The 22,292-nt window shown below is 50.2% G+C and overlaps 1 protein-coding gene across 1 annotated transcript in view; it reads left to right on the top strand.

The window, feature by feature from the left end:
- Positions 1-3,821: 3,821 nt before the first annotated feature.
- Positions 3,822-22,292, top strand: part of PTPN3 (protein tyrosine phosphatase non-receptor type 3) — a 111,293-nt gene continuing 92,822 nt past the window's right edge. The window contains 1 exon segment of the mRNA XM_047699159.1: positions 3,822-3,957. The gene's annotated coding sequence lies outside the window, so the exon portion shown is untranslated.

The raw sequence follows: 22,292 nt of genomic DNA, 5'->3' as shown, positions 1-22,292 counted from the left end.
GCATTCCTTTTGCCTGAATCTGGCCCATTACCAGTGATGCTATTGGGTTTGTGGCATACCTTCCTCTCCAACGAAATGACCCTCTTTGGTTTTGTGTGTGTGTGTGTGTGTGTGTTTCTTTTTTAAGATTTTATTTATTTATTTGACACAAGGAAGAAATCACAAGTAGGCAGAGAAGCAGGCAGAGAGAAAGGAAGGGAAGCAGGCTCCCCACTGAGGGGCTCCATCCCAGGACCCTGGGATCACAACCTGAGCAGAAAGCAGAGGCTGTAACCCACTGAGCCACCCAGGCACCCCTGTGTGTGTGTGTTTCTTGTTGTTTAGTGATTTCTGGGCCAGGAACAGTTGACCAGCACTACTAAAAGAGCAAGCTGGGGTTTTTTGGGTGTTTTTGTTTGTTTGTTTCTGGTTTTGGTTATCAACAGGAGGGCTGCTCTTAGGGCCCTGGATTTCTCTTGGCAAACATCATCAGGACTATCGGCCTTGTATCTTTTCATCGCAACAAAGTTCTGAGGAGTCCATGGACCAGTTAGTTCCATTATGTTGTGATTCTGACTCCAAAATGATTATGCAGGAAGAATCATCTATGTCCGGACTGGCCTCTTCATCTGAGACTTGGGATAGCCTTACCCTCTGATGAAGCCTCTACTTGCTCTTGATTTGGCTGGGTTCAACCACATAGACTAAGAAGGTTGTGTGTCCATCCAAAAGCTTCATTTCCATAAAGTTTGGGAGCTTAGGACCGAAGATCAGTTGTCACCACTGATAATAACATCATGTCACTCCAGGTGCAACAGCGGAAAAAAATGAACTTTAACATTTTGGCTCCAACAATAAAATAGTTAACAGGAGACAAGAACATTTAAAAGCAATCTGCAGCCTACAAAAACATCAAAGGGTAGAGATAATAAAGCAAAAAAGGACAAAAATGAAATGACAGGCGGTTTCTCTTCTGATCAATACATGGTAAGCTACCACACAGAGAGGCAGTATTATAAAACCTAACACCCTGGTTTTGAGGTCACACCAACTGTATTCAGTCCTGACCCTGTGTCTTACTAGTTCTGAATGGCTCCTAGATTATTTCCTCTTCTGTAAAACTGAGCCAGAAACAAGCATCCTAGATAGTAAGGATTAAAGACACAATATCAAGCACACTTGAGCTTAATAATAGTAATTATTATTATGATGATGATTAGACTTTCACAAAACTTCACAAATTTTTAATTTGGTCTTTTAATGTTTATTATTACAAACACAACAGTGTGACAGTAATAGATCAACTTTGTTTTTTGGGTTATTTTTATATTTTTTTTAGTAATAAACTTAAAAAGAGAAACCAACCACACTACCCTCCAAAATTGAACTATTTACATTTTCCCATATTTCCTTCTAGTCTAGGTGAATGCATAGACATAATCTTTAAGCAGTGTATTTGTGTTTTTCGTCTCTACCTCTTCCCCCTCCACCCCTGCAACATTGTATTTTAAGTTTTCCCCTGTTGCATAATGGTCTAGCTTAGTATAAACTAGTTATTATTTCCACAAACATACCATAACCTAACTAATCATTCCACTCTTTGACTATTTGGGAGCGTTCATTTGTTTCCAGTTTGGGGACTATTCTCTCCTTTTATTCCTGCTTCTGTTATGGTGATGGAAATGCACGGTTTTTAAACGATTTAGGTCTTTTTTTCCCCTTAGATGTGCAGATATTTTTGAGTTCAAACTTAGAGCACTGTTTAAGCTCACGACTGTTGCATGTGTGGAAAGAAAAGATAGTTTCAGCCTAGTTTGTGGTGGAAGGCAAATTGAGACAACTCCAAGAATTCCCATGTCCATTAACTTACGTTTCCTCATATTAGCACTTGGCAAACTGGTTTGCAGATGACAGATAACTGAGGTAGGCACTCACAAAATGGATCTTTAAAATGGATTAAACATGTTCACGTGTTTTATTTCATTCAGTCCCCGAATTCTGCCTAGATCCAAGTGATGGGTATTCATGTTACTGGAAGCACAGAGAGAGTATGGTGCTTGGCCCAGATCACACAGCGGAGAAGGCAGAGAACGCCCTTCGAGGACTCCGAATCCCCAGTTTTCTTACTAAGCTTTGAAAAAAAAAAAAAAAAAAAGCCCTCAGACCCTCCAGAAAGCGTCGGGAACAAAACGGGAGCTGACGGTCCCGCGGGGCTCCGCCGGGCTCTGCGGGGGCGTTGCCGGCAGCACTCGGAGACTCCTCCTCCCCGGCACTCGGGCCCGGGCCCCGCCCGGCTCCGAGCATGCCCAGTGAACTCCCCTTCCGTCTCAGTGGGGCTCTGGACCTGCGCCGCGGCTCCAGGTTTTGCGAGCGACCAAAGGGCTGGGCAGGGCTCGGGGCGGGTCCTGTTCCTGGGACTCCTTGACTCCGTCGGAATTCCCCCCGACGCGACGCTCAGGCGGCGCCCGCTTGCAGTGGCGCACCCCGGGGACAAGCCACTCGGGGACAAGGACCTAGATGAGGTGCCAGGTGCTGCGGGCGGCCACCGAATGGCCCTGGGCAGGCCGGCCACCTGGACCTCGGGCACCTTAGTCCGGACCGGACGGTTCCAAACATCAGTCCATCCCTCCATTCACATATCCATCGCACAGTTTTTGAGCACTTACTGTGTGCCACGTGCGGGCATGCAGGAGCTAGGACACTGCAGGGAGGACAGGCAGGGCTGTACAGCTCCAGCCATTCCGTAGGGGAATACACAAGAAGTAAGCAAATGAGAGGAAAAGTCACTTGCCGACCTCATCTCCTACTACTCTGTCCTTGCCAAAGCCTAACTAGTATTGTACCTTAGTGTCTTTGCAAAAGCTGTTCCCTCCGTGGGGCTGAAACCGTCTCAGTGTCACTCTCACTGGCTGATCAGTCCACCTCATTGAAAACCGTACTCCCTAGACTTTCTTCTCCTTACCCTGTCCTTTTTCCCTTTAAGGATTTATAATCTTCTAATATACTACATAGCTTGCTTATTTACATTTATTGTCTGTTGCTTGCCCCTCTTTCCCTAAATTCCACCAGGGGACAGGATTTTTGCCTATTTGTAAACCATGCCTGAAGAACCGAAGTAGACGATCGATAATTACTTGTTAAATGAATTAATGGATAGTGATAGATGTGAAGGAAATAAAACGAGGACATGGAGAATGTCCAGGAACAGGGTGTTAATGTAGTTAGTTGCTGGCGCAAGCCTCTCAGACAAGGACATAGGTACAACGAGAAGGTGCCAGCCACTTGAAAAACTGGGCAGAGAAGTCCTACACAGCAGGAGGGGAAAGGCGTGTGCAAATGTCTTGAGGGTGGCCAAGTACTGAGAGTTTGGTGGACATAAAGGTGCTCATGGGGCTGCAGGAAGGCCGGCGTCGGATGAGGGGGAAGAAGACAGCAAGAGCACAGATGGGAGGAGGAGGGTAAGGGCGGGTAAGAAAATTGGGGAAGACGGTTTAAGCCGGTAAACTTACTAGTGGAACGGGATGAGCACTGGCCTGAAAGTCAGCAGGACCCCAGCTGGGCAGGACTCGTCCTCGTTTTAAAGATTTGTTGAACGTGGTCTGTCTGACACTCCTCAGCATAAAATCACTGAGGGCTCGGCACACAGTAGGTACCCAATAAATGGTTATGGAACGAATGCCTGCGTGCCTGCGCGAAGGGACTGGAGGCTGCCAGGAGCTGGGCAGCAGAGCCCCAGGGGCCCTGGGCCGCGCGTCCGAGCGCGCCAGACCGGGGCGGAGCAGGGGCGCCCCGCAGGGCAGCCCCGGCGCCCGCCCCCCGCCCCGCGCGCGGGCCCGTCGCGGCCAGCCCGGCCGGCGGGAGCCGCCCGCGGGCGGCACTGGGCATGCTCAGACGGCGGCCAGGTCGCGCCGCGAGCGAGCTTCCGCGCCGCCCGCTCGCGCGACCTACCTGGGCGCCCCGCGCCCCCGGATGCTGCAGGTACGGGCGGGCGCGACCCCAGCGGGCCGAGGCGGGGCGCGGGACTACCGGGGGTTGGGGGCGCGCTTGGCGCCGCCCCGCCCCCACCCGTCCCCGAGCGCGCGGCGAGCGCGCGGGCGGGCTGGTGGACGCCGCGGCCCCGGGGTCCTGAAGCCACGTCGGGGCGGGGAGGGGGCTCCCGGGGCGCGCTCACCTGGCGGGGCCGTGCCGGGAGGGAGCAAGCGGGGCGGGGTGGGGCTCAGTCCCGGGCGAGCTGCCGGGACGCGGCGGCGGCGGGGCGTGGGCGTGCGCTCCGACCCGGGCAGGGGTGGACGTGGCGGGCGAACCTGGAGGGCCCAGCACCTCTACGACCCCAGCCCGGGGCGCCGAGGGGGCGCACCGCCCGCGGGGAGCCAGCCAAGCGCGGCGGCCAGACCTTCTCGGCTCCCAGGGCGAATCCGCCTCTCGGCTTTCAAAGATGGCATTTCCTGGGCCTGGCACGAACTCCAGCGCCAATAAATCCTCCCCGTTCCGCGGGCATTATGGAATGATTTATCAGGTACCTGCGGTGAGACAGCTGCAGTGGGGGAGTGTATGTGAGAACGCCCAGTCCCCCGGAAATTCCCATTTTCAGCAACCTAAACTTACTGAGAAGTTGCGGTTGCCTTAAAAATTCATGGGAAGTTGAGACAACTTGACACCTGGGTTTTCTGACCTGGTGGAAAGAGCTTGTGACTTGGAAACTGGAGACCTCCTTTCAAGTTGGGCTCCCCTTGCCCAGCTGGTGACCTTGGGCGAGTTGTTTAACCTCTCTGATCTTCGGTTTCCTCCCCTGCAAACAGCCGGTAATAATGCCCACCTCACTCGGTGGTTGGGTGGATTAAGTGGGATAAATTATGTGGAGGTGTTTGGCTCCGTGCCCGGCACAAAGCAAGGGAGCAGTTGGCGTGATGTGAATTTAATTCGTTTAGAGACCCTCGTGGCTCCCATTTGACCAGGAAATTAGAATTACGAAAGCATCTTCAGGGCCTAGTGGCAGAGTGACAGACCCTGTCTTTGTGCCCTGGAGAACTGCAGAAGTCAAGGGTTTTGGAAAAACAATTTAGCCGAATTGTAATCCGAGAGCATCTTAGTTAAAAGCAGTGTTATACATTCAGAAACTCCAGAAGTTGGCAGTTCAGCTTTACTTACAAAAGAGCTGTTTTGCAAGATGATCCATCTTGCAAATGTTTAAAGAGATGATGGGAGCAAGTACAGCCTGGTTAGAAGGATTTCTGTTGGGAAAAGCTTTCCTGATTATTTAAATCAGGGTTTCTTAACCTCAGCACTGTTAACATTTGGGGTTGGATCGGTTTTTGTTGTGGGGCCTGTCCAATGCATTGCAAAACGTTTAGCAGCATCTCTGGTCTTACCTGGTAGATTCCAGTAGCAATCCTTCTCCCTCCATTGTGCCAACCAAAAATGTCCTGTCGTTCCCCCCCCCAAGTGTCCCTAGGAGGGCAGAATATCTCCTCTCCCCCTTTAGAACCACCTGCTTTCTGTCATTAGCCTACCTGAGTAGGCTGTTGGTCCAGAATTTCATCTTGTGTTTAACTAACCTTCACATAGCCTTAGAGAACTGTGCAGAATGCATCCAGATGGATGGAACTCACTTAATTTTTGCAACTCTCCCGTGAGGCTAGTGTTATTCCCATTTTACAAATGAGAAAACTGAGACCTTGAACCACCTATCATACAGTATTGGCCCATGTGAGATAGATCTCAGGTCTTCTGCTTCCTTGGGCAAGTCTTTTTCTTCTGCATCAAACTGCCCTTTATTGTACGGAGACTTGCAAACAGATGACTTTTCCTGGCGATTAAATCAACACGTAAAGCAGACTGGAAGCTGGAAACCTTTCTGAGATTGACTAGTTGAAAATTAACAGCGGTAAGCTATTATATGATTGAGTAGGTCGTTGTAGTTAAATATTCTAGTTTATAGTGAGCTCCCATAAACCCCACGTACACTTAATGGAATACCGATTTGGAGAATTAGAGTAGAATAAAACGTGCCTAATACTCTGTATTGATCCTGAGTTGTCTCTGGTGAATTGCCATCTCCTAAAACTGGGCTCTTATATGCAAATTAGGCATTAGCTGAGGAATGTAAAAGGTCAAGTTACTGAAGGCATTTTCCGAGTGGCTTTCTGTTCAGCAAGCATTTATTGAGCTGCTTCTGTACCTCAGGTGCAGCTCTGGGTGGGGATGCTGAGTAAGGCCAGTGGATCCCAGCAAACCCAGGATGCCTGGGGGAACTTCCCTGCCAGGTGGGGGCAGGTCCTCAGGGACAGCTGGGAGCAGAAGAAAGAACCTAAGTTAACACAGAGTCAAATTCAGGATATCTCCCTGCTTCACCACTACTGTTTTAGACCTCTTCTTTCACATTTTTTCATAGAGAAGAATTCTGGTAGCTCTTATCCTCAGGCAAGTGGCTGGAACCTGGACAGAGACAAATCTCACCCCTGAAAGAGTTGGGGTTCCCAGCTGGTAACTGACCTTAGGGAATTGGGACCAACTACTTGATTGTTGACTGTGAAACTGGGAGGATTTGCCTACATTGGTTTATTTGAACTGGTTTAATATCACTGCTGTTCTATCCCACTCTTGCAGAAACCGAGCTAGCAAAGGTAGTCTGGGAAGAGGGACTAACTGTGACCTTCTGAACTCTCAGTCCAGGCCCGGAAGATATCTGTCTTCCAGGATGCACATAACCCACCCACAGGGCTTAGCTTTGGGGATTGGAAGGAGCAAGAAGGCCTGGCTCCCTACCTCCCCACTGAACTCTCAGGGCTTGTGGTAGGTTGGGAGGGGACCTGCGACTTTGACCGTGATCCCTGTGCTCAGCTTCCTTCCATCAGACAGCAGTGGTTCCTGGAAAGCAAGGCCAATCCCCTTTCATCTGTTCCCAGGTCCATTGCAGGGGCTGGAATGCCTAAGGCACTCTGCACTTGCCCTGGCCTTGATGGGCTGTTGGAGGAAGGGCATCCTGCCAGTGTTGCTTCCCAAGCTTGGGCTCTTCTTACCAACTCTATTAGAGACGGGCCAGGATCAGGTTAGCGTCCACCCTGCTCGGGTCTTACGGGTGTCTCCTTTCATCTCCCTCAAGAGGGATGAGAGGGAATGCTTTGGTAGGCCCTTGGCTAAAATCTGATTTAGTTATGGGTTCCCAGACCCCGAGATCTTGCAACTAGTGGCTTCTGCTTATGTGTGCACCTGAATCTACTTTTGGCCCCACCAGGTGAAACTCAGCTGAGAACACAGATTTCACAGCAAATTCAGTTACTGAGCCATGTATCAGGCCCTAGGAGATGGAAGTCAGACCCATATCTCGGAAGGATGCATGGTGGAATTGGGAAGACAATGATGTGTGTGAACGTGTTTGAGGCTCTGTATCTACTTCTCTGTCTCACAGTTACTTTAAAAGAGGGTAAAGCCAAGTGCAGGAGAGACCAGTGGAGGCAACCATTCATTCTGGTGGGGGTCAAGGAACACTATAAAGAGTAGTTGGCATTTGAATTCAGCCTTGAAGGGAGGAAAGATGGTATTTGGGGAGTGGACAGAACAGCAGGCACTAAGGCCCAGAGACCATGTGTATATCAGGAGTGGTTACTCTTCCCCAGGTCCGGCTTCCTGTAGTCAGCACACTCTCCCCCATGTCCCCAGACTCAAGGCGGAGGTAAGTGGCCATTCTCCTTGTTCTCCCCAGATAGAAGTGAAGCTGGTGGGTTGTCTTTGAGGCATGACCATCTTCTGCCAGGGATGCCTTTGGATTTCATTATGAAACACTGTTATGGCACTTACTGGCTGCCAGGCACTGTTCTGAGTGCTTTCTAAATATTAACTCATTTACCTCCAATCTTGGAGCAACCCTCTGGCTGTACTTCCTACCTAGGTACTGGCAGCTTGCTGGGTAGGTGGGGGCAGAGCTCCTCTCACCAGTCTGTGTCCCTCTGTGGGCGGTGCTCTGATCACAGGATGGCCTCTCCTACCACTGCGTGCTGGGAAGCAGCCGAGTTGGAGCTGGGATGGGGCACTGGCTGCCATGACCCTCTTTCCATCAGGGCGCCAGCAAGGTTCCACTGACTACATTTTCTGAACCGAAGACTGGGATCTGTTGTTGGAGAAAGAATGTTTGTGCTGCTACTTCGTGTAAGAGGAGGGCCTGGTTGGAGGTGTTGTTTGGATACTGAGCGAGTGGAATTTTTGAGACCGTGTGACGCTTTATGTGGAAAGTTAGGACAGAGGATTTGAAATGGGGATAGTCCTGGAAAATTCAGGTCCCATGATTTACTGTTAGGATATACAAAGTTTTAGTAAATATTTAAGCGATGTGTAGTTTGGAGTTGATTTTCTGTACTGAGCCCCTTGGTGCCTCAAAAAGGGATAAATAGTACTGTCTAGTCCCAGAACCTTGTTAATTCCTACCAGCCCCACATTACTGATAAGATGAAAAAAAAAAAAAAAAAAACCCGAGGCTCAGAGAGATGGCGTGACCACCCAAAAGGCACGTTGTTCATAAGCAGGAGAGTCAAGATGTGAACCCAAGTCTTTTTCCCAGACAAGTCATTTAACTGTAAAATGAGGATAATAATGGAACCTGTTTCCTTTAAATGGACCTTTTTAAAGGAGCTAATGAATGAAAACCCACCAGGACAGAACTTGGCACAGCAAAGGGTCCCCCCCCACCGGCTTGCGGTCAGGCCCCTGACCCTCCAGATAGATGCTTTGTTTAATGTTCAGTGCCAAGAGTCACCGAGGGTGAGTAATGGCCCACTACCAGGACAGGGCTGTGGGGCCCAGCTCTCAGAGCTAAAGGGATATTCCAAAGGGCAGGATCCAGGACCAGAAAGGGGCCATGGCCAGCTGGATGCTGTGTGATGAAGGCACTGGGCTGACTTTGGGAGTGGAGGGTAAAGACCTGACCCCCAGCACTTTGCTTCCCTAAGGTGGAGTCAGCCTCAGTCTAGACCCCGGGTGCTTGTAAGTGAAGCAGCAACCAGCTCCATCGGCCATCCCTTGACCCTGACCACTAGCGGGCCAAGAGATAGGATGTGATAGTCAGAGCCCGCTTTCCTCCCTCCAGCCCCCTCCTCCGGGCTGGTTATCAAATTCTTACATGTCTGCTGTAGAAAATTAGAGTGTCAGGGAGCAGAAGAAACTTCACTGATGCTCTTGCTGGAGGCTACACTCACCATCACCACTGTGGTGGACCCTACACACCTTCTCACCTGCCTGTCCTCTGCAGCAGAGGTGTCTTCCAGAAACACCTCCTGTTGCTTGGAGAAGAGAAGGATAGACTGATGTTGGTATCTCCTGCTGGGCCCGGGTAAGCAGGCTTTGGTCCCTGCTTGCCTTACCTGCAACAGGGGCTGTGAGAGCCTGGAACCTTGTCCCCCTCCCCCTGCCCACAAGGTAACTCCTGCTTTGGTTGTTAGCCCATGATTGCACATGATTTAGGTAAAACGGCCTATTATAAACGCTCATGCCTCCGGATCTCCTTTCACAGTGCTTTCACAGTTGCAGTTTTGCAGTTAATTAGTGTAATTATTTGTATTAGTACCTGTCTCCCCAGCAACACGGGGAGCTCTCTGAAGTCAGGGTTGATCTGGCTTTCTTTTCAAAAAAAAAAAAAAACAACAACAACCTTTCTCTGAGGCTTATTTTTTTCTTCCAACTTTTTATTTTGACCTAATTCAGACTTACAGCAAGGTTCTCAGAATAGAACAAAGAACTCTCATATACCCTTCACCCAGATTCTGCAAATGTTACCATTTTATCACATTTATTTTATTCTGCTCTTTATGTATATATATTTTTCTCTTGAGTCATTTGAGGGTTATTTTTAGATTCTCCCTTTCCCTCAAAATACTTCAGTGTATTTCCTAAAGGCAATGACATTCTTCTATATGACTACAGCACAATTTTTAGAATCAAGAAGTCATTATTGAAACAATACAATTATCTAATCTATAGATCTTAGTTAGGTTTTTGCCCGTTGTCTGGATAGTGTCCTTTGTAGCAAAGAAACCCCCAGATCATGCATTTCATAAGGTCATCCTTTCTCTTTAATCTCCTTTAAACTGGAACCCTTACTTAGCCTTTCTTTGTCCTTTATGACCTTGACATTTTTGGAAAGCACAGGCCCATTATTGTATAGAAATGCCCTTCAACTTGAGTCTGTTTTAACTCACCATTGTGTCCCCAGTTCCACTGGAACATAAGATGCACTCAGAAAATATTTATTGAATGGAGAGACCATAAGATGGAAGGAGGTGGAAGGGAAAAGCAGGTTTTCCAGTTTCCCCCTTGCTACTCCTTTCCTTGCTGAAGGATTTTGTTCGTTACCGTCATACTGTCTATAGGTTTGAATCATGCTATTTTTTTTTGAGATTTTATTATTTGACAGAGAGAGACACAGCGAGAGAGGGAACACAAGCAGGGGGAGTGGGAGAGGGAGAAGCAGGCTTCCCGCTGAGGAGGGAGCCCGATGCAGGGCTCGATCCCAGGACCCTGGGATCATGACCTGAGCCGAAGGCAGATGCTTAACGACTGAGCCACCCAGGCGCCCCTGAATCATGCTATTTTTATAACATAGCTTTCCCCAGAGAAGAGGCTTCATCGGGGGCTAGCGAGCCTGCTGTCCCTGAAGGTGTACAAGCAGACCCCAGTGATGGATTGGCAGGGGTGCTGGAGAGGAGAATGGAGCATTTGAGGAGAAGCGAGACTCAGCCTGGAGGTCTCTCCCTCCTAGTGCTCAGCACCGTTCTCTGTCTGCAACTCCTACTTTGCAGGCTTAGGGCCCCAAGAATAAAGCGATGAAAATTCATCACTTAAACCAGAACATTTTGAGATAAAAGTGGGGCTATTAATAATTGCGTCTCATGAACTAGCCTCAACTGGGACTGCCCTAGGCAAGTCAGGCGGTGTGGTCACCCTACCCAGATGTGACTCTGAGTTGGAGATCAGCCTGGAAAACTCTAGCACTGGGGATCCTCTGCCTGGATAAAGAGGGGACTAACCTTGGCACTGCTTGTCCCAACCCCGTTCAAGGCTCTAATACCTGCGGTCGGTCACACCTCTCTTGCCCCCACTGAAATTTGCTCCTGCTACACCACCCTTATTTTGGCCCTCCCCTCCCCTCCCCTGCACCTTCCTGCCAGAGGGGCTACTAGGAGAACCTGGAAGGTCATTTACATACTGGGTCTGGATGGAGAAGCCAGAACTGGGTCTGTGATAGGTGCACAAGGAGACCCAACAAGCCAGCTGTGTTTCCCACTGATCAATTCCAATGGAATTTAAGAGCCAGGGTGTGTAATCGAGGTGGGACAGGAGACTAGAGACTCCCTAGACCTTATCTTTTTTCCCCTCGTGCTCACACTTCCACTCTCCTTCCTGCACAAACACCCACGTCCCTCTCACCACCCTTGTTCTGAGATCAGAACCAAGTGACTGGCCTTTGGCAGAAGCAGGGAAGCAGGTGGCACTGGGGACCCAGGCACAAAAGGATGAGCATTGGATGACCAGAAGGTGTAGACAGGGAGTTGGATACAGAGAAGCCAGGCAGGAAACCAGCATCTAGGGATTCCGGTAACAAGGTCAACACAAGGCCATTTATCAGGAAGCCTAGACTTGCAATGCCGTGTCCCTAGATACTCGGGTCAGAGGGGGCAGGCCTGGGGGGCCATATGGTACAGTTCTTTTAACTCATTTTCCGCCTAGCAGAAAAATAACAAACCCCACCTTCCTGGATTAAAAAGAATCATAGGATAAAAACGTGAAGGTTTGGCGATGTTTTCTGGGCCGTCCCAGTCATGTGGACTTCATGAACACAGGCCAGGACAGTACAGTATTTTTATAACTCTAGGCATTGGTCGCTTTAATGGCAAAGCCAGTTTGTGAGGAAGTGTTCTTGTTCTTCGAATGCAACATACTAGCACTTACTGAACTTCAGAAAGGTTTTCCAGTTAACTGCAGTTAGAGATATTCTTTCTCTCTTGCCGAGGCATGGCTACGCGAAAGCACCTAGTCTGAGGTCACATTTCCTGTAGGACAGAAGGAATCACACAGTGTCAGAACTGGAAGAGACCTCAGAAGCGGTGTTCCCAGCCCTCTGGTTTATAGATGGGTAAACTGAGGCCCTGAAAGGCCTGTGGCGGGCTCCACGGCTCACGTAACCAGTTGGAGGGCACGAACTAGTCCCCACATTTCCACCCCAGATCGTAGGTGTGTCTTCTAGATCTCATCTGAGGAAGTGGGTGAGACGGACGGCCTCTTTGTCTTGTGAACAGAAAGTTTGTTGCTGAAGTAAGCGGTTGTACTGGTGTTGAAGCCCGCTCTGCATCTCTGGCTCTTTTACGTGGAAGTTGCTAGGCTGATTTTCTGTTTCTGTTTTCATATGGAAAATGGTCTGTGTCTTCCACTGAATTTCTGTAGTATATGTTAGGGTGTCTCTGATTTTATCACATCAGAATCACCTGTTCAAACATGGGCTGCTGGGCCCCACCCCCAGAGTTTCTGATTCCGTGGGTCTGAATCAGACTCAGGTGGGGCCTGCAAACTTGCATTTCGAACAAGGCCCCAGGTGCTGCCGCTGCTCCCGAGACCCGGGACCTTCCTTTGAGAAGGTTCCTAACCGCCACCTCAGGCTCCATGGTCGTTTCAGACAAGTGCCCTGTGCTTTGCAACCAGCTTGTCTCCCCCGGCCTCCTCCCCTGCCAACCACCCCCCCCCCCAGCCCGCCAGCCAGCCCTGCAGCAAGCTCTCCCCTTCTACTCCCACACCAGCCAACCTGACCATCCCACTCTCTCCAGGTCTCCTACCTATCGTCCTTGCCTTGGCTCTCCAGAGGGCCTGTGGCCCCGAGATCCTGAAGCGCCATCCCCTTCCCTGCCCTTCACATTCTGGCTCCTCTCCTCTTTCTTCCTCTCCTCCTGTCTGAGAAAATGAGTGTTCCTTTGGCTCAGCCTCGCCTCTCCACTTAGAGCCGAAGGCTGTCCTCCCATCACCTGGGGAAAAAGGCTTCTCTGAGCCCAGCCTCACCTTTAGGTCACCACCCGGTTACTCCCTTCCCAGTTCTACTGCCAGGCCAGCTGGAGGAGTCCTCTATGGCTGCTGAGAAAGATTTGCTCTCACCTCTCAACACAGACCTCCTTCTCAGTTCTGGGAGTTCAGATTTTCTCTGCCTATAATGAAAGCCATAATTGTTCTAAATTGCAGTAAAATGGACGTAAGTGTCCAGCTCAGTGGCCTTAGGTACGGTCACGCTGGTGGGGCACTGTCACCCCCCATGCACAGCAGAACTCTTCATCTTACAAAACCAGAGCTCTGTACCCATCAAACACTAACTTCTCAGCCCCCCGCAACCACCCTCCGACTTTGTCTCTCTGTGTGTTAGAGGATTCCTGACCTCACATACATGGACTCATGATCGGTTTATTTTGCTTAGCATGATGTCCCGTCCCCAAGTTCAGCCATGTTGGAGCAGGTGTGGGAATATCTTTCCTTTTCAGGGAGGAGTCATGTTCCGTTGAAGGCGTGCGCACCACATTTTGTTTATCATGCACCTGTCAGCAGACACTTAAATTTCTTCCACCTTTTGCCTCTTGCAAGTAATGCTGCCATGAACACGCGTGTACAGAAAGACATCACTTTGACTGATTGGGACTTGCCACCCCAGGCAGGGTGTTTAAACTACCCCAGCATTCCCCACCAACACCGATCCCTTGACCAACACTGCCCTTGCCACGATGGTCAGAAACTGCTCGCTTGTCAAGACCAGTGGCCGGTTTTGCTATCTCAGCCCACCGGGTCTCTGTGCTGCGGGCTGATTGCCCCCCCCATACCAGGGCTTCTATGATGTGGTTCCACAATTCACCCCAACCCCTGCCATGGCTCATTCTTTTATCCTTTGTTCTTATCATTCTGCACACTTTCCTGGGTAGACTCCCCTGATGCCATTTTCAGGGGCTCACAGGGCCTGATCATCTCTGGGCGATTTGGGTCATATGTTTATCACATCTGAACATCCCTGCAAGTGTCCCTGGGTCCCTCCTTTTTTTTTTTTTTTTTTTTTAAGATTTTATTTATTCCACTTGAGAGAGACAGAGGGAGCACAAGCAGGGGGAGCAGAAGGAAGAGGTAGAAGGAGAAGCAGGCTCCCTGCTGAGCTGGGAGCCCGACATGGGGCTCGATCCTAGGACCTGGAGATCATGACCTGAGCCGAAGGCAGATGCTTAACCATCTGAGCCACCCAGGTGCCCCCCCCACAGGTCCCTCCTTCCTTAAAAACGCCCTCTTCGTAAGTGACAAGTCTTCCAGCTTAGAAACCCAGGGTCACCCTTCACTCACCTGCACACCTGCCCTAGACAGATCCTGCCCCATCACACCTCAGACCTTCCTCCTCCAGCCTGCCCTTCCTTTCCACCCCCTCCCCCAACCACCCCCACTCCTGCTAAAACTGGGTTTGTCCCTGTGCTTGTCCCATTTGCCTCTGCTTTTGCTTCCTATCCCCGCCCCCTCTGGTGTCCCCTCACACCTATACCTCCTTCATATTCCTGCCGAAAAACATTCCATACGAAAGCACCTAAGATCCCCCTGTTCCCCACGGATTCCATCTGGCCTTGCTTCCCCCTGTCTCTAACCCCAACCCCACAAGGCGTATGCTCTAAGCCAGGGCTTCCCAAGCCTTAGTGTTCTTCTAGGGTGTCTGGGTTGGACCTGCAGTCTGCAAGCTCCCGGGTGGTGTTGAGGTGTTGAGAAGCCAGACTCTAGAACCGATCTGTGTCTCACAAATAAAAGTTCTGCGAACGTATTTTCAATCTATAAATAATGCAAGAAATTTTTAATGTTGGGATAGTTTTACTGTTTTGTATACAGTTAATCTGAACTTTTTTCAATCAAAAAGGCTGACTCACTGTTGCAGGAATGACTCGCCACTTAAAGACATTTTAGAAGACTAAGAAAGGCTACCCTTTTTAAGAATCACCAAACAGGTCAAGTGCGTGAATGTACAGAGGTCACAAAAATGTTTTCCCCATAAAGAGGCACGTACTCAGGGTCAGGGCTCTCTCTTAGGAGCTTCTGCAGGGCAGAGACTGGCTCTTAATCAGCTCCATTCCCAGGGCCGGGCCTGGCTCCCCTTAGGATGCTGGCTGAAGGGGAGGAGTCTGGGTCTTCCTCTAAGAGGAGCTGATTGTGGAAACAGGGTTAGGTGGTTGGATGTGCCACGCCCAGGTTGGAAGGGGAGCCCATGCCCCCGGCCCTCCTGGGGAAGGTGCTGTCCACTGTCCATCGTAGAAGGAGGGAAGGGGTTCCTGGCAGCCGGCTGGCAGAAACATGCTGGTGGAGGTTTCCCAGGAGCTGGGCTTCAGCCTGGGAGGGGAGGGAGGAGGTCGTGGAGGGCTGAGGGCAAGCAGGCAGGAAGATGCAGCCAGGGTAGCTGGGAGAGTCTGGCTGTGTTTGCCATACCATGAGGGTCGGGGAAGCAAGTACCACAAAGCAAAGAATCAGGTTCATGGGGGCTTGGGTAGTGGGAAGGATGTAGGCATTTTTGACCAGCCTGCTCCAAAATGTTACCTTCCTTTCACCCAGTAAGTCTAAACTCTGTAGTCAACGAAGAAAGGTTTTGTGACCTAGCCTCCACCTGCCTCTCCCACTTGTTCTCCTACTTTTCCTCCTTTCTAGGTCCTGGCCCAGTGCAAATGGGCCGCCTCAGCTATAAGCCCCCTTCCAGAGTTTTCTTTTCAAGCCTGCGGGGCTCCTTGTTATTTCTTGGTGCATGGTTATAAGCTTGCGTCCTCTCCGCACCCCACTCCCATTAACCCCGTGCCCTCGTTGAGCTGCTCAGGTTTCCTCATCTCCATACTGGGAATGACAAGTTCCTCCAGCCCACTAGGTCCGGGGCAGTGCTTGTCCTGGTGGCCCGTAATGATTACTTAGGAGCTGCCGGTTTTCACCGGCCAGCAGCCGTCCTCAGTAAGCTGACAGAAGGACCATGGGGACATCCTCCCACAGGTGGAGCCAGAGGTCGCAGCTGGAGACATCTGTGCCGTGTGGGCTCGTCACCCTGGGCAAGGTGGGGCTGAGGGGGTGCCGCCTTGGGGGTGGACGTGGAGGTCCCTGTGGCTGAGAAGGCAGACGCTATGGGGGTTGGGTGTCCGCTCATTGCATGGATGTTAAAGATGGCAGCTGGCCACTGTGACAAGGAGGAGGCTGAAGACCAGGGGGAGGTTGGACTGCGGTGGAAAGTGGGGTCCCTCAGACTTCAACGTGCATAGGAGAAGATTGAGGTCCTGTAGGTCTGGGGTGGGGCCTGAGGGTCCGCATTTCTGACAAGCACTCAGGTGATGCTGATGCCAGCCACCTGGAAACCGCACTCAAGAGGCATTGGCCTGGAACGTGACCTCGGTAGGGAGACAGCTCCTGGAGAAGAGCATATAGAGAAAGAAGGTAAGCACAGCCGCAGCTCTTTCTGTTCAGCTCCGTGGAGCCACCTGGGAGTGGCAGGTGCACTCAGGTGTCTGCAGACTGGCAGCTCGGTTGGAATCAGGTTGTGGGTGATGGTGGAGGAGGGGCAGTGGGGGAGCCTGAGAGCTTTGGGATAAGCACTGAGTGATTTGATCTTCTTGTTCGGTAGCTCATCCTTCAAGGTCTAGCTTTGCCATAACAATCCCCTCAGAGGCTGTTTTTGACCCAGGCTGAGCTCTGGTCACAGCGTGGACAAGGCTCCAGCAGCCAGGGGCACACAGCTGTTTTCAGGGCACTCACCACAGCAAAAGGTGATTATTTGATTATTCATGCGTTCCTGTCTGTGAGTTCCAGAGAACAGGGGGAGCTGAGACAGCCTCTTACTCACCTGAACCCCAGCACCCGCTGTGGAGCGTGGCCACAGGTGGGGCTCATTAAATGCCTCCGGGATTAGAGAGGGATGAGTGCAGAATGTTCACGAAGAAAGAATGTGTAAACCCCAGGGACTGAAAGAGCAGGAGAAGCAAAAAGTTGAGACGATGGGATGATGTTGGTGTCGAGAAGTCGAGGACTTGAGGAGTCCTCAAGACCTTAAGTGAGATGCCGGGAATGTCTTCTGAAGATAGACGCGAACTCGGGAGGGGCGGCTCTGGGGATTTGGGCATCAGCTCGAGAGCCGGACTGTGTGGGAGCCGAGGCTTCTGCCGGGGGGGAATAGGAATTTCAGCCAAGCAAGCACTGTGTTGATCTGAGATCCGAGAGCAAACCTGCTTTTCTTCTCCCTTCAGGAGAGGACAGGTGCCCAGACCCAGGCAGAGAGAAGATAAAGAACTTGAGCTTCAGGATCCTGGGTAGGAGCCGCAGACTGAGATTCAGCACATGGCAGGGCTAGAGCAAACTCACAGCACGTTGGCCCTCCCCACAGAAGGGCCCTGTGGCGTGGGGGGCCCTGCAAGGTGGGCATCCTTCAGCTCCCTGGACCTTCAGAGGCCCCCATGAGTTGGGGCCAGCCTTGTTTTCTCAGCTGGAAGTGGTGTCTCAGAGAGGTTCAGTAACTTGCTCAAAGCCCCCAGTGCTGGGAAGTAGAGGAGCGAGCCTGGGGTCTGTGAGCCGGGGGAGTGTTGGGTGGGGCGGCTCCGGCTTGGAACGGGATTTCTGGGGGAGGAGTGGGTGCTGGTGTGGCTGACAGGTGGAGGGTGTTGGGCGGGCAGTTGGGGGCAGACCAGAGGAAGAGGGAGAAGCAGGGTGGGGTGAAGGCCAAAAGGTGGGAAGAGGAGGTGGCCGGACGGAGTTTTAAGTAGTTACACACCCTGGGGGCCAGTGGAATATCAGTTGACCGCTTTTTTTTTTTTTTTTTAAACTTCTATCAGTTTGATTTTCTTCAGACTCGTTATTGCTCACTATAACTTAGGAAATAAAGTTTGAAAGGATAGGAGAAACTAGCGATTATATTTATGGTCTCAAGTTCCTTTATAATTAAATAGTTGTGTTCACTGTAGATACAATTTTACAACCAGCCTTTTTTGCTTAATATTCTCACATTTCCCATCTCATCAGTGTGTCATTGTGAAGTCTTCATGGGCCCCGGGGGCTATTTTGTGACTTATTTAACTAGCCCTCTACAGTTGGAAATCAGCTTTTTGGGTTTGTAATTGTCCACGTGAAGCGTGGTTGGGAGGAACATCTCTGCCGCTGACTTCGGTTCATGTCTGGATGTATCCTAACAGTAGGTTCCTAGGAATGGTGTTCGTCAGACCACCTCCCAGCTTTGTTGGGGTCATCTTCTCTTACCGCTGACACAAGCCTTCCAAAAGCGTGGGCATGAGCCCTGTGGACATTAGTTGTTTGTTCATTCATTGCTGTGTGCATTTCACAAGGATTTCTTTTTTTCTTTTCTTTTTTTTTTTAAGATTTTATTTATTTATTTGACAGAGAGATCTCAAGTAGGTAGAGGGGCAGGTGGGGGGGGGGGAGCAGGCTCCCTGCCGAGCAGAGAGCCCGATTCGGGGCTCCATCTCAGGATCCTGAAATCATAGGCCAAAGGCAGAGGCTTAACCCACTGAGCCACCCAGGCGCCCCTCCCAAGCGTTTCTTGAGCGCCTGTGGGGCAAGACTCCATTTCCTGTGGCCAGGTCAGGAGAGGAGCCGCTGTCGGCCTCTCTGGCTTGCCCGAGACGTGTGGGAGTGTTTGATCACACACGGCGTCTCTGCCCTGCCTGCCCCGCTAAGCAGGGACGGCCCAGCCCGTGGGTCCAGAAGTAAGATTGCAGGCCCGCGTGGCTGCAGGGTCCGGTCATGCTCACGAGTGTGGAGGTACCTGCCTTTCCTTCTGTGACGCTTAGCAGCATTTTACCTTCTATTCATGCATTCCACAGACTCCTGTTGAGTGCCTCATGTGTGCTAGGTTCTACTCCAGGGGTGAGGGGAGCCCCTGACTTTTAAGGAACCACAGTCTTTTTTTTTTCTTTTAAAGATTTTATTTATTTATTTGACAGACAGAGATCACAAGTAGGCAGAGAGGCAGGCAGAGAGGGGGAAAGCAGGCTCCCTGCCAAGCAGAGAGCCCGATGCAGGGCTCCATCCCAGGACCCTGGGATCATGACCCGAGCTGAAGGCAGAGGCTTTAACCCACTGAGCCACCCAGGTGCCCCAAGGAACCACCAGTCTTGTAGGAGGTGAGGATGTGAGGATATGGGAACTGGGAGGAGACAATAAGTACTTAACACGTCCATCAGTGATAAGTGGTAAGGAGAAATCTAGAGTGAGGGAGATAGAGTGATGGGAAGACCTCACTGACAGGTAAAATTTAAGCAGACACATGGAGAGAGCACGGCTGGAGGATGTCTGAGGGAAGCAGGCTTCCAGCAGTGGGAACGAGCTTAATCTTGGAATGGGTGGGCAGGGGGTTGGAGTGAGCAGTGAGGCGTACTGCACTAGGAGGGCAGGAGATGGGCCTTGTAGCTTAATGAGATCTAGGACCCAGGGTTCATTTTTTTTTTCCCCCGTTGGGAGGCTTGGGAGCCAGACAGCCATCCCTGACATTTGAAGCAATTCAGACTAACTTCATACCTTTTTGTTGCTTATCTACAGTGGGAGATCCAAAGGCCTATATTTGGTGGGGAAAAGCCCTGGGAGTTGAAACCCAGACTTTGGGAAGTCCTAGCTTTCGTTGGCCCTTTGGGTCTCCCCTTCTGTGCAATGAGGGACTTCAGCTAGGAGATTGGTAAGGAAATGAGGAGCTTTCCAGGGCTAGGACTCAATTAAGTGCCATTAGTTCAGTGCACTAGTTAAATCTTGGTCATTTTAAGTTAAGTGATTGGAATGTGTAGATGAAATTGTTGATAGGTACTTAGTTCTTTCTAAGATAGCACACAAGTGTGCAAGCACAAGCCAGGGGCGGGGCAGAGGGAGAGGATGTTGAGGCAGTCTCATCGCTGAGCACGGAGCCCAACACGTGGGCTTGATCCCACAACCCATGAGATCATGACCTGAGCAAAACTGAGAATTGGATACCCATCCAAGTGAGCCACCCAGGTGCCCCAGTACATATTTAGTTCTTATTAAATATAGCCTTTCAGATTTATTTGTTACAAACAGGAGTTGCTCAGCTAGCTGTGGGTGCTTGCAGTAATGGTAGGCAGATGGGGATGGAGCATGCCCCCACCCCCCCCCACCCCAATAGCTTATCCATTCAACCATCCATCCATCTGGCAGTTATCAACCACCTAATGATACCACGCCCTGTGCTGCCTGCACCACACGTGATTTTTTTTTTTTAAGATTTTATTTATTTATTTGACAGAGAGAGATCACAAGTAGATGGAGAGGCAGGCAGAGAGAGAGAGAGAGGGAAGCAGGATCTCTGCCGAGCAGAGAACCCGATGCGGGACTCGATCCCAGGCCCCTGAGATCACGACCTGAGCTGAAGGCAGCGGCTTAACCCACTGAGCGACCCAGGCGCCCCACCACACGTGATTTTTAAGAGACGCAGATTCTGCCATGAAGTTCATAGTGTAGTGCAGCAATGCTAGTCCTGCCAGAGAATTATGGTGGGGAGGGAGCCTGGTCAGAAAGGCCAGGGCAGGGCGCCTGGGTGGCTCAGTGGGTTAAGCTGCTGCCTTCGGCTCAGGTCATGATCTCAGGGTCCTGGGATCGAGTCCCGCATCGGGCTCTCTGCTCAGCAAGAAGCCTGCTTCCCTCTCTCTCTCTCTCTCTGCCTGCCTCTCCGTCTACTTGTGATCTCTCTGTCAAATAAATAAAATCTTTAAAAAAAAAAAAAAAAGAAAGGCCAGGGCAACCCCTACCTCACACCATATACAAAAATTAACTCAGAATGGATCAGTGACCTAATATATGAGCCAAAGTCATAAAACTTACAGGGATTTAAAGAAGAAGTATAACTTCATGGCCTTGAGGTTCGCAGTGGATTCTTAGATAGAAGAAAGCATGAGCAAAAGAAAAATAGATAAATTGTACTTCATCAAAATTAAAAACTTTTGCACATCAACGGAAATTATCAAGAAAGAAAAGACAACCTACAGATTAGGAGAAAATACTTGCAAATCCTCTATCTGGTAAAGGTTTATTCAGGGTATATAAAGAACTTCTTTAACTCAACCTAAATTAAGATAACCCAATTAAAACTATGGGCAGAGGACTTTGAATAGACATGTCTCTGAAGATCTACACGTGGCCAGTAAGCACATGAAAAGATGCTCGACTTTAGTCATCAGGGAAATGCGAATCAGAACCACGATGAGCTGTCACTTCCCACATGCTGGGATGGCTGTCATCAAAAAGAATACAAAGTATGGGTGCAGATGTAGAGTGACTAGAACCCTCTTCCCGTGCTGATGGGGTTGTGAAATGGTGCGGCCTCCGTAGAAAAGTCAAGAGAAGCTATAGACCTAGAATTACCATATCCCAGCAATTCCACTCCTAGGCATATACCCCAAATAATTGAAACCAAGCTCAAATAAATGCTTGTACAGAGATGGTAATCGCAACAGTGCTTATAGTAGCTACATGGGAAACCCAGTGTCCCTCAGACAAACAGCTGAACAAAATGTGGGGTCTCTGTATGATGGTATATTATCACCCAGCCCTAACAAGGAATGGGATTTTGATACCTGCTCCAGCATGGAGGAACCTTGAAGATACTGTGCTGAGTGAAGGAAGCCAGACATGAAAGGACAAATGTTGTCTAATTCTACGTATATGAAATATCTAGAAGAGGTAAATTCATATAGACAAGGTTGAGGTTGCCAGAGATTGGGGGAGGAAAGGAATGACGAGTTATTGCTTAATGAGTACAGAGTTTCTGTTTGGAGTGACAGAAAAGTTCTGGAAATAGTGGTTGGTTGCACAACATTGTGAATATAATTAATGCCCCTGAATTGTATGCTTTAAAATGGTTAAAATGGCAAATTCTGTGTTCTGTTTGTTTTGGCGCAAGAAAGACGCAGGGAAGCTGGGTGAGGTGGGGAGGTTTGGGAACACGACTGCCAGGAGCCACTCCATTTGATTCCCTCTGATTTCCCTCCGCTTCGTCTCCCCTCTGGCTTGGTCCTGGCGACCTTTAGCCTGGTTCTTTTTTGACATGGATGTCAAACGAGTGGACAGGTGTGTGGTGTGGGTCATGCCTTCCCATTCCCTTAAATTCTATCTTTCCCAAGTGTAAAAAGATTGTTCTGTCTGGTGGAAAATATGGAAAAGTGTAAATCTGGTGGTTTTGTGCAAATCCTCATCAATTACCTGCTCATCTGTTTTGCCGTTTTCCTGCAGAGCGGGGGTGGGTATCTAGCCCCTTCCTGTCACTTTGCTGCCACATATCCCTGGTGCTTTTGCCCTAA

This window comes from Lutra lutra, chromosome 13 (genome assembly GCF_902655055.1).
Source record: "Lutra lutra chromosome 13, mLutLut1.2, whole genome shotgun sequence".
NCBI lineage: Eukaryota > Metazoa > Chordata > Mammalia > Carnivora > Mustelidae > Lutra > Lutra lutra.
The sequence above is the reverse complement of the archived record's forward strand: the minus strand, read 5'-3'. Positions and strand labels throughout refer to the sequence as shown.